This window comes from Acomys russatus, chromosome 1 (assembly GCF_903995435.1).
Source record: "Acomys russatus chromosome 1, mAcoRus1.1, whole genome shotgun sequence".
NCBI classification, from domain to species: domain Eukaryota; kingdom Metazoa; phylum Chordata; class Mammalia; order Rodentia; family Muridae; genus Acomys; species Acomys russatus.
This window is the reverse complement of record NC_067137.1, coordinates 27,049,593-27,062,923: the sequence shown is the minus strand read 5'-3', so window position 1 is coordinate 27,062,923 and position 13,331 is coordinate 27,049,593.

Genomic DNA, 13,331 nt, shown 5'->3' with positions numbered 1-13,331 from the left:
ACCCCTAGAAACCAGACAACCATTCTTTGCATTCACTGTTAGCTAAAGTTGAAATAAAATAACACTTCTCCATAGTCATTCAACATATCTTCCTTGGCATGTATTTAGTGGACTGAATAAAAATTTTAACATTGAAAATGCGTAGATAAGCTGAATGGAGCAGCCTTTGTCCTGCAGAGACACAAAGACAGCTTTGGAGACAGTGGGTAGGAAAGCTCACATCACTGTACCATGCTCTGTTACCTCTGAGGTCCCCTGAATTTACTTGGGAAAGACCACAGTGTGAGTACATAATTCATTTTCAGAAGGTCAAGCCTAATTCATAAGGTGATGCTTGCTTGGCATGTGCCTGGAAAGCTAAATAGATGTGGACTAAGAATGTGAAGAAATGACAAGGTCTGGGCTTTGTAGATATGTAATGCACACGGCTGTGAGCAAGCACAATGTTTGGGAAACTTGAAGCCCTATACATAGTTAAAATTCATCCACTCTAATGCCTGTTACTGTAGCTACCATTTTTATCCCATTTTCCTTAATATTCGAAATATAGTTGAAGACAGTTTTTTCTTTAATATTTTAGCTTCTTTTGGATGTTGCAAAGTGTTCTATTCTTTAGGTGCTAACCAATAATTTTAATTCTCTCTTATCTCTCAAGGAAGAGGATGCTTCTAATATTTCATGGGACATGTAAGGTACTTAGGAACAATTATAACATATTCTTATTGTGCAAAGGCATTGCCATTGGTCATTTATCACAACAAGGAAACTGAGGCACAGGAGGGAAGCCACCATCGTTCCTGTCATGACACTGGGAAACAAGGGGTTTAGGTTCTGTTTAAATCCAGTGCTCATCTCACAACGCTGGGACTGAGCTGGTTATAAATCAGGCTGGCAGCCCACTGAGCTTGTGTTTTGGGCTAGTGTGAGGACATTGAAAAAAAGGTTTGTATTAAGATGCTCTGTGATTTTGGCACAAGAGCTGTGGAAACATATGGGCCCCTGGAGAGGTTAGCAATCTAAGCAAGAAATAAGAGGATGAGATTCAACTGGAAAAATGCTAACGAATACATCTGGAGACAAACAAGCAGTATCAGGCATAGCAAATGGCAAGCAGAGCAGCAGGGACTATGAGAGTTTGAAGGAAGTGGACATTTTATCATGAAGACATTGCCAAAAAAGAGAGAGAGAGAGAGAGAGAGAGAGAGAGAGAGAGAGAGAGAGAGAGAGAGAGAGAGAGAGAGAGAGAGAGGACGGAATCAGATGAGTAGGACTCATCTGAGCTACAGATGTAAAAAGGACAAGAGACAAAAAAAAACAGCCTGTGCATGTCTGGTGTTTGAGATCTGCAAAGGCATTTTCACTTTGAGTCTCTGCATTTTAAACAGAGGCCAGCTAGGGCTGGAGAATTCAGGGAGAGAGAATGACACACATAATTTAATACCAGAGGGGATGAACTCAAGAAGAACAAATACACAAGCAAATAAGATCTTCTTACATTGCTGCAGTTCTGAAACTGTAACAGCAGCAAAGGGTGAAAAGAAAATGCTCGAACATGGACAAGCGACGGGTTAATGTGGCTCGTGCCAGTACAATACAGGGCACTTGGGCACCTATCCTCATTTTCTCAGCCTCATTTCTTATTAAGAAACGGGTCTCTTAAAACAATGATGCCCTGGGACTGAGACCCAGTACTGCCACCACGGAAGCAGAATCTGTGCTGTTGAAAGATAGCGCCCTGGGCCTCCAAGGGGCATTCCTGCCTAACTGGCCATTCTTACTTGATGATCAGTCATGAATGAAGCCTGGGCATGTCGTGTGGTGTCCATTCTCTGTGAAATGCAGCAGACCTCAATTCCAGAGCTGAACCTACAGAGCAGGAAAATAACACCATTTCCCAAATTCCACTATATTTTTATCTCTGTTTGTCATTGGATACTGGGTGGACTGTAAGTGACCCAGGTATGTCTTAGCAATTTCTCAACCAAATGCTGTTTCCCGGTAACCATCTATCAGGGAAACAGTCTCTCCCATTATCTTTTTCTAACTGCTTGAAACAGATGGTACTTTATACCTTAAATTTATGTCCAACTCATTTCAACTATCGCTGCCCTGTGATTTGGGACTTGAGGTAGGAGAGAAAAAAGCACGTTCACATCGTGAAGTGTGCAAAACTGTGTTGGGTTTCATAGAGGAGTGGTGATGGTGATTTGATAGGTTACGTGTTTCTATGCAATAGAAGTTGATGTCCTTGGTGAACCTACCAGGACTGTGTTGTGGCATGACATTCTTAAATGGAACTCAAATAGGGTGCTATACCTTGTAAGTGACACGGACAGAATCAAGTCACCACTCTGCTGTTTGTATGTCCCATCTTCATCCATGCTGTGACAACAGAATACCTGATTCTGAAGACTTTATAAATAATAAAAGGTTTGGAGGATGCTCTGAGTACAGTAAGGAGTCACCAGGATTCATCTTTACACTATGTATATTTGGCAGAATAATAATACTGTGTTCCTCCTAAGGCTTATCAGCTACATCAGTGGTTTGCAACCCTAATGATCTGACCCTTTAATACGTCATGTTGTGGTGACCCCCTACCAAAAATTATTTTGTTGCTACTTCATAACTTTAATTTTGCTACTGTTATGAATTGTAGTAGAGATAGTTGATATGTATGTTATCTGATATGTGACCCCTGTAAAAGGGTCGTTCAACCCCCCCATAGGGGTCATGACCTGCAGGTTGAAAACTGCACACACACATAGTCTCAGGTTCTTTGTCTCTTTACTAGAACTGCATGTAAATTTTATCTCATGGCATGATATAAAGTTTCATATGAGAAGTTTCTCCTTGCAGTAGTTGGCAGGTAATGCAGAAACCCCACACAAGCAGAGAATAAAAGATGGTGGAGTCCTCAAGCCTAAGTGGGACATTCTTCTCATACCCTTCCCTGAAACTCTAAGGGATCTTTGAAGAACAGGGAGCAGAAGAATCATAAGAGCCAGAAGTGGTTGGTAACATCAAGGAAATGTTTTCCAGACTCAAGAGGGCAGAAGACCATATGAACTCACTGCAATTGTGATAACGTGAGCAAGACTTTCACAAATGACTGAAACAAAATCTCAGCGTGCAAGTGGGAAGGTGGGAATGAAATCACACCCTGCACTGGGGAATTATTGGCATTTGATAGCTGCTGTGAGAGCGACAGTCAGTTTTCTTTGATGATGTGACCCTTGGTAGGTCTGCCACATGCTAGGGCAGACTGCACTCCCAAGAATAGCCAGGAAGTACAAACTGGTTTTCTGCTGCTCTACTCACAATATCCAGGAGAAGAAAGCAGCCCAAATGTCCTTCAGCAAATTAATAGATAATGAATACATGGTACCTATCTTATCACGTATTATTGACCGAGCTCTTATTTCTGAGATCATATATACCAACACTATGTCTACAAGCTGAAACTATGAGATCCCAAACAGGCTTCATCTTCGCTCTGTTATGACTCCACAGGAGGCAAATATGGCTAAGCCCCCTCTGGACACAATTTCACATTTGATCTTTTTGACTTGGAGATTTTCATTTGACACTAAGGACATAAAAGAGAATTTATTGCCCTTTCAAATTGCCAAGTATCAAATGAGATAATGTATCTAAAACTCATCGTTATTCTTAAATCTTTTATAAATATATGGGTTTATTCTCTTTCAATTATCTTGTTACCTAAGTATAATATTAATAACTATATAATGAAGATTTTATTTTGAAGAACCAAACTATTAAAGAGGCAACATCAAGACCTAAAAACTTAATAGATAGCATTAATTTTAATAGTAGTGTCTGACTTCCCTTTGCCCATATTTGTGTATGTGTGTGTATGTGTGTTTGTGTGCATATGCACACATCTGTTTCATATTTTGTCTGCTTATTCTAATGTCATGGATTATTTATTTAAAAATATTGGCATACACACAGACACATATGACCATGATCCTTCCTTTTCTGAAGCACACGATGCTTATCTCTATTGGTGGACTTATTATATTTTATTGAAAAGATCCATGAAGGCCTCTCAGCTACAGACTTGATATAACATTTATGAAAACATACACATACAAATGTTACCAAGTTGAAACAGCATTACCGGAAACTTGAAATTTCTCAATGCACTGCCAGAACCCTGGAGGAATTTCTATTACCCAAAAGCTCAGATAAAATCTCGAGGAAATAACAATGTCTGCATGAAATGGCAGAATCTGAAGATCAGGAAAACCGATGAGCTTTCTAGTTGTGGTTTTGATATATGTTTCATGCCTAGAAAGCTACTACAGGATGCATCTAATTATCCAGAATTGAAGAAGTGTTTTCCTGTGCCACATGTGGACCAACCACTAGAAGACAAGATTCCAGTACATATCCATCATGGAAATAAGAGAGACACATGTTTGTATATCAACCCTCTACCTATTAGCATTAGGCTTGGTTATATTTACTAGGTATTTCTGAGTTTACTAGTTATATCTTTAAGACAAGGATAATATTACATCTCTTTTGTACAGATGCTATTAAAATACATCTGAAGTCCTTAGCATAAGGCAGTAGAAAAAGATGCAGACAGTACATGTTAGCTCTCATGTATATGGTCATTGTCACATACTGGAGAAGGTATGTTGATTCGTAACTCTCTCACTCCTGCAAAACCCAGCTCTCTCCTCTCTCTCTCTCTCTCTCTCTCTTTCTCTTCTCTCTCCTCTCTCTCTCTCTCTCTCTCTCTCTCTCTCTCTCTCTTTCTCTCTCCTTTTTAAGCCTTACAGTGTCTAGAATCCTGGAAAATATTTTTTGATATTTCCTTGGCTTTTGGTTTAGATTCTCTTTATGAAAGTCTCCTAGTTGAAATAGGGAAGGCAGAATCAGGGTTTTTTTGTCAGCCTTCAGTGGAAAGCAGATCAGCATGAAATAGTCATTGTTAGAGTTCAGAGAACTCTTTGGACATGCTCCCATGAACACTGTTTTGAAGCTGGGGGTAGTTGAGATTATCCATAGAAATTCCTCTAATTCCTGCACTTCCTGATTCTCATAAAGCCAATGACTTAAAGTGATCTCCCATGGTTTTAAAACAGAAAAATTTCTTGTACAGAGTCCTTCCTGTGTGAATATGCAAACTTGTACCCAGCTGAAAACATCCTTCTCCTTCTACAAGCATGGATATGTTTGACTCAGTGGTGTCTAGTGGAAGATGAATGAGAAAGAGACTTCACTTTGACCATTGGCTATGAATTTCAGCCAGCCCTCTTAGTCTCTGAGTAAGAAAGTCTCTCTCACCTTGGAAACATATGCCTCACTAGACAGAACACAGAGGAATTCAAAATCTGCCCTCATTAAGAGATGAGTAATGAGAAAAATCACCACCACAATTTCAACAAATTTAGTGACTCAAAATGTACAGCAACCTTGCAATCAGGGAGCAGAGGAAAACAAATTATGTTTTTTATAAAATGTTCTAATAGCTGTGAATTAAAATAACAGTGTTTCAAGATAAATAATAGCTCAAGAAAATACAATTAAAATATGAAGGTGGCATGCTTTTTACCCCTTGTAATTCTCTGAGCAGCTTGATAGAAAATTCATATTTAATCTATATTTGCATCTCAAATACCTGGCATGAATTGTGGCATAGGCACGCTTTTTGAACTAAAGGTGATTTCACAAAATCAGAGTTAACCTATATTAGATTTGGATGCACTCCGGAAGCCCTTGTGCTTGGTCACCAGCTTCTTTTCCTACCAGGAGTTCTGTTAGGAAGGGTACGTGGGGGATGGTGAGGGAGAAAAGAAAGTGTATTGGGAGCTTGGAGTGAGGACATTGAAAGCCCTGCCTGGACTGCTTTCTCTTATTCTTCCCTGTCACTATTGGCTGGAACGCATTTGCTTTGCCTTGCACTCCACACCGTCATGTTCTACTCCAACATGGGCCCAAAGTTGCAAGGCCAAGTGTCCATGAATGAAATTCTCTGAAAGCTTATATCAAAATAAAACTTTCCTTTCGAGATGATAGTCTGGATGTTTTGCAAACTGACTCAGCCTGCTTGGTGTCCTCAAAAGACACAAGTACTCCTATGCATATCAGCCTGGCCCCTTGTTTTTGTTTTTCATTTGTTTGTTTGTTGCATTGTTACTCTTGATCATCTTCTCCATTGTCTGACTCGGCCACATGGAGCCTCTTCTTGGAGAATCCAGCAGCACAGTCTCTTGGCTCCTTCCCCTTCCCTACCTCACATGTGACTAAGCCAGGTTTAATAGGCAGGCTTTTCTCTACGGGTAGCCCATTGCTTTTGATGTTCTTGGCTTCCTAAAATAAAAGTTTTTAAAAATTTAAGAAAGTTTAATTATTAAAAAGATGAGCTTTAATTTAACTAGAAGGTTACAATAATGTTTCCTTCCTAATAGAACTGACAGACAGGCTAGACGTTATGGAGAGTGTAACACAGTTTGTGATGAGATAAGTCTGTCCTCTCAGAGACATAATTAACTTCTTTGAGAAGGCACACTAAGTATGAATGCAAGGACATTTATTTGAAAACTTCTGGAGGTCTAGAATTCTGCTTTGTTAAGTCAAGGCAATGAATATTACCTTCTATTAAAATATTTCAAGTTTTACCTCTTCTGCTCCATGCATCTTTGGTTTGAATGGACTTTGAACCCTTCCCTAAGAAACTGTACTAGGGTATGGAGAACTTGTTCAGAGGCTAAGAGCTGCTCTTCTAGAGGACTCAAGTTCAATTCCCAGCATGCACAGTGTGGCTGTAAACCCACTTCCAGGGGATCTGACACTCTTCTGGCCTTTTCAAAAACCAGGCACTCATCTAGGTCACAGCTATGTGTTCAGGCAAAAGAACCATATACATAAGCTGAGAAATAACAGAGAAAAAAGACTGTAGTCCTCCTTTTCCATGACTGGGGCCACACAGAGGACCAGATCTATTGACCCTCCCGTTTTGTATCTTCAGGAAATGGCAGAGGTAGCGGAATATCAGCAAACTTCTGATTTTCAAATGCCTCTGGCCTATAACTAATTACAAAATTTCCTATGTCTTAGGTAGAAAAAATTTCTGCATTCATCTGCTTTCGTGAATAGTCCTTTTTTTATTCCGTAGCCTAGAAGCCCAGCTTTCACTCTGGATATTACTTCTGATACCCAGCTCATTTGAAATATCCATTCTCCATACACAGTGTCAGAGCAGCTACTGCCATAATGCTTCAGTTCTATATTTTAATAAAAAATGTATCTTACATATGAGTGTTTACATAAAAGGCGAATCCAAATGATACGGATTTCAAGATGATGGATCATCCAATAATTACAGCAGTCAAAGCTGCTAATGACCACCTCCCCGAAAAAATCCTGAGGATAGAGTGTTGGTTTTATGTAACCACACTGAATTTCGAATGAAACAGAGTTATCATAGTGAAACAGAAGGTTAATGTGGCGTTCTGTCTCAGCGACAAAAGGATTGAAGGCATCAGTCAAGAAAGAAATGTAGGATGTATAATAGATGCTGCCTCTCTGCTACTGCAGACGTCAGGGCTGCTGGGAAAGGGCCATTCTTCATGCATATACAAGCACACTGTAAACAGAAGCATTAATGTCTTTTGGATTCAGGTGAGAGCTAGAATTTTGCTCCTCTGTGTTGCAATAATCCATCACTGTCTGCAGCATGATTCCCTGGCACTTCTGTGTATGAAATATAACAATTAGAACTAATGATTTTTGGTGTTCACAATTTCAGAATGCTTTATAACTTTTCAAACTGAGAAGTCCAATCCGAAGCAGGTGGGATATAAATCAACTTTTGCATTGTTTTTTAAGGAAGCTTTATATTTCATTTGTCTAATAAAGGAATTTAGATTACATAGATCGAGGATAGAGAGAACAAGGTTACCCTTGGCATAAAAAATATCCTTGGTGTTCTATACATCACAACTTCACCTCTTTCTAACACCCCTTCACTGAATCTAGAGCACCCCCCTCCCAGGAATATGAAAAAGCCCTTCCTGTTTTTCCCCAGGTTAGCTTGATTTACCCATAAAGATAATGTAAAAATTTCTGTGCCTTATGTAGTCACTGAGTCGCAATAAGCCTACATTAGTAGTCTAGACTCTGAACGGATAATAAGCTAGCCTTGTGTTATTGATGCCATAAGGTCTCAGCAATGACTTAGATCAGGCTCGAGATACTAAAGGTTGTATGTGATTGCCCCCATCACTAACACTGGTCTTTTAGATCCAGGTACCATGTAGGAACTAATCTAATTTTCCTATGGATTTTGGCAGTGGGAAGATGCACAAAGGAGTCTGGAGACTGTTGTTATCCATATACACATCGGGATTACTACCGTTTTAGCCTGAAAATGGGAATGGCAGTGTATTCTACATATTCTAATGGCAATATGAATTATTTTGAAGGTAAAAGCTGCACAGATCATCTCACTTTGATCAGTATAACAGTAAAAATGTTTTCCCAGTTGTGAAATAAAACTTTGGGAATTGTAATGATGTCATGCTAAGACAACAGTTATAAATTACTCATGTACTCAATATCATTAAGACCTATTCATCTAACCTGAGGGGTAGAGAACAACCTAGACTCAGAGAGGAAGTAGCCCGACGGTTAAGGTTGTATGTGGGGGTGGGGGCATGGTTTGAATCTAAGGAGAAGAGACCAGATGACTGTGAGGGAGCACGGTGTCCAAAATATTCTTATTTCCTCTGATCTGTTGAGTGTAAGACAACACGACATAAGACATGATGATATTGGAACATCATAAATTAAATACATAAACATCTGATGTTACCAGAGCCCTGATAGGATAGCCAACATGAAATTAAATTTTATTTGAGAAAAAAAAAATCAGCTTGGATGTAAACATAATCAGACAAGGCATTGATAAAGTAACCACTTGTGGGATCTGTCAGCTCCAGAACTCTTGAAAGTGTTCAGAGGCTGAACTTTCTGCCTTTGGTGCTCTGCTTCCACAGCATTGTTTGTGGAGCAGAAGATTCAAGGCCGTGACTACAGAGCCAAGGAGCTAAAGCCCTATGAATAACAGTAAGGCTCTGTTTTCCTCTGAGGTTACACAGCATCAGCTACAGCTGTTAATCTGTTATCAGTATGTCTATTCCCCCATATTTATTCAAGCATGACTGAAGAAGCTATTCACATAGTTAGTTTCAAATTAAAAGTTCAGCTCATGTTTAAAACAGATACGAGAAGGTCTAGAAGAAATGGTATATAAAATATGAGCAACTTAAAATATTTACAGATGCTTCTGTGATTCAAAGGCCTGAGATGCTCTGCAGCCTCAGCTATGTAACCAAACCATGCTACTGTTTGTGACTCAATCGATGACACAATCTTTCTAAATGAATTATTATTTTAGGGGAACTTTGTAAATGAAATCACACTATAAATTCCCATGATGAATGGAGCCCCATGGTGGCATCTAAGAAGCTTCCCACAGGAGTTGGAGAGTTGGCTAAGCGGCTAAGACACCGGCTGCTCATCCAAAGGTCCTGAGTTTAATTCCCAGGAACCACATGGTGGCTCATATCCACCTCTAATGGAATCTGATACCCTCTTCTATCTGATGCCCTCTGCTACCATGCAGGCATACATGCAATAGAGTTTTTATATACATAAATAAATAAATTTTAAAAAAGAAGCTTCCCACAATAACTCTATCATCTAAGCTTCTGGAAAATTCTGTCTCCAGGAAGCTGGATGATTCAGAAGAGAGTGGAGAATAGAGGCCAAGATGGTATGGTTAAAAATTCAGTACATTAAAACACCATGTTCCAGTTTATCATCTCATTTTACAAGAAATGGGAATGAATTATATGAAACTTTAATATAGAAAAATAAAACAAAATAAAGACCTGTCATTAACATATGACTCAGTATTAAATACTCATGTTCTACCGATATGCACACATAATTGCATGTATATATTTTAAAGTAGGATTAGGCTATAAATATTTGCACATTGCTTTTTTTCATTCCTCAAATACAATAGATGCTCTTCCATCTCACACATTGACAGCCGGTAGCTGGACAATTAATCAAGCAAAGTGGTAAAACAGAGAAGCATTTGAAAATGCACTCATTCCTCAAATACTTTATTTTCACTTAAGACATATCAATGTGCATTCATTAGCTTTGCTCATCACGCAAAGCTGAAGCTTTCTCTCAGCATTCAGTTCTCAGAAAAGATCATACTGTATGTGACATATAATGCTGCATTTTCTTTTTCTTAAAAATGACTTTAAATGAGAAAGAAAATACAGAAGTTACAGAGAGACAATATTAGCCCAGAACACTGGAATTTTGCACTGTCTCCTCCATTTTTATAGTCTAACCACACATATTGTGGCTTTTTGTTTAGAACCTATGTCCCTGGGAAAAATATCTGAAATGCTTTTCTCTGCACTGACAGCTTACTGGTTTACACAATGTTTAACTGAGCCATCCAATTAGAATGGCAAAAATGACTGGCCTAAAAGTATTTACTGACTTATACCAAGGCTATTTTCAGAGGCTAGAGTAAATACAAACAGAAAAAAGGGTGAGTGTAGGGTCCATGGACAGTTCTAGGTGTGTCTATGGGTAGCGTAACTAGGTAATCCTTGTGACTGGGTCACACAGAACCTGGTGGAAGTATCTCCTGTAATTGTCAGCTTCATCGTGGTTTAAGAATGAGCATGTTCTCTGGCATTTAACTAAAAGGAAATGTGATATAGGTGTCAGAAGAGACAGCTGATACTCCACTCATGCCCAAAATACCTCTAAAGTGGTACAATTGTGGTTTTAAATAATTGTTCTAATAAACCTATCAGCATCTATCTGTAAGCTTGATCTTTCAGAGTGAAGGGTAGAGTTAATGCTATGGTTTGTAGCAAAGCAGGGATTTGCCTTTATGGCAAAAGATGACTGTCTCCTCTGCACCTGCACTGAAACCAACTCTCCAACTTCTACAGCATCAGAATGTACAGTGGTCCACCATCAACATGGATTTTGCTTAAAAGTTCAACAAGAGTGCTCAGTGCTTAAAAGCACCTGATGCTGAATCTGACAACCTTTGTTTGATCCCCCAGAATTTATTTGGTAGAAAGAGAAAACCAGTTATCGCAACTTGTCCTCTGACCTCCACAGACACACTGGGATGTACACAAAGAGAGAGAGAGAGAGAGAGAGAGAGAGAGAGAGAGAGAGAGAGAGAGAGAGAGAGAGAGAGAGAGAGAGAGAGAAAGACAGAGGCAGAGGCAGAGGCAGAGGCAGAGGCAGAGGCAGAGACAGAGAGCACATAAAAAGCCAGGGAGGAAACATTGATATATGCTGATGTCCTGATCTCAGGTCTATGTTTACGCCAAAGTTCTGAAGTTTTTACATTTTATTACCAACATATCTTCTCAGGAGTCAGCAGTGCTTTCAGTAATATAAATGACCAAAGTGCTAACCAGTCCTCAATGATGTTTTCATTAATAAGGGCATTAACACATCTAATAACCCTTAATTGTAAAACAGAGTGTGCACAATGAATGTTTTACTCTACAGCTTCACCACATTATTTACTGTCAGTTAGTTACTAAGGCATAGCAATCATTATCTTTTGGTCAAGGGCTGCTATCAAAGAGCCAACGAATTGCACTATTGATGATCTTGATTTCATTTTCCAAGCCCATGTGCCTAGAACCATAGCCATATTATTACATCCTTAATATACTGTATTCCACTTCTTTCTTTTTACATATGGTTCATTTCTTATATTTGTCTATAATTTAATGAAAGCAACAATTATTTAGGTGCCCTCAGTGTGGGACTATGTCTCAGTAAACACTCAAGAATTCAAGCACTCTAGCATCTCTTCCAAACACTGCAGAAGTTCTATACAGTGGCGTAGTTTAAAGGTGTGTGTGTGTGTGTGTGTGTGTGTGTGTGTGTGTGTGTGTGTGTGTGTGTGTGTGTGTGTGTGTGTGTGTGTGTGTGTGTGTGTCTGTGTGTGTGTGTGTGTGTGTGTAAACAAAAGCAAGTATATAGGACAGTACATTTGTTTCTATGTAGATGCATATATGGGCACATACTCAGGTAAACTTTTAACATGTACTTCTTCCTTCCTTCCTTCCTTCCTTCCTTCCTTCCTTTCTTTCTTTCTCCCTTTTGATTCATCATCCTTTATATTTCTACCCTACAAAGAAGCAGATATGCCTCTAGTTTAACAGCCAAACCTCTTTCTTTCATGTACCATTTTTAATAGGTCCTCATGTCACTAAAACTTTACTACTGAGATGCCTCTCACATCTCCATCCCACTCTCTATCTCCCTAGCTTTTAATCTGGTGTTGTATTTTCCTCATGAAAATCTTCTCACAGTTCAATTTTTTTCTTAGAGGAACCCCATACATAAATTCCCTTCTTTCCTATAATATGTGTCTTATGGTTCCTATTTAATATGTTTTTATTAACATAGAAAGAATTAGATGAGGTTGAAAATGAGGATGATGACAGTAATGAGAAGCCCTCACTATGTGGAACCAGAGGTGATGTTTCAAATCTGTCCTAAAGCTGCCTCCAGCTGTATCAGGAAAACATAGTACACAAAAGATATGAGCAAATCAAGCTTTCTACTAAAATCTACTGAAATCATGAATAAAATAAGTTCTCATGAATCTAGTGCTGAAGGAGATTATATACTCTTTCAGGCTGAGTTCCATCTATCTCTGCAAGTCACATGTCCCAGCCCTGACTTTCAGTAGACCAGAATGGGATTCTCCAGAGCTGGGTCTCTGAAGGACACGATCACATGAAGAAGCTGTGGAGGTGGGCCCTGCTACAACATCCCTGGTGTCTTTACTAAAAGAAGAACTTTGGATTCCCAAGGATGATAACTACTTACAAAATAATAAATCTTTTTACAAAAGTACTTATAAATTTAAAAACATTTACAAAATGGTGAAAGAATGAGCAGGATTCTATGTTTCATGCAATGCCACGTGATACACAATGAAAAGACAGCCATCTGTAAGCCATGGGAGAGGCCTCGGGAGAATCTACCATGCCTGCCAACACCCCCAGACCTGTGAACAGATGCGTTTCTATGAGTTAAGTCACTCAGCCTGTACTATTTTGTTGAGGCAACACCGGAAAACTAGTACAACCTTTCTTCCTCACTCTGGGGCGGAATGAGGGATGTTCTTTAATTTGATCACACCCTACTTCTTCAGGTAAAACAATGTGAGGGGAAGTAGCTTTTGAACTGGAAAAGATTCAAGGCTATGTAAA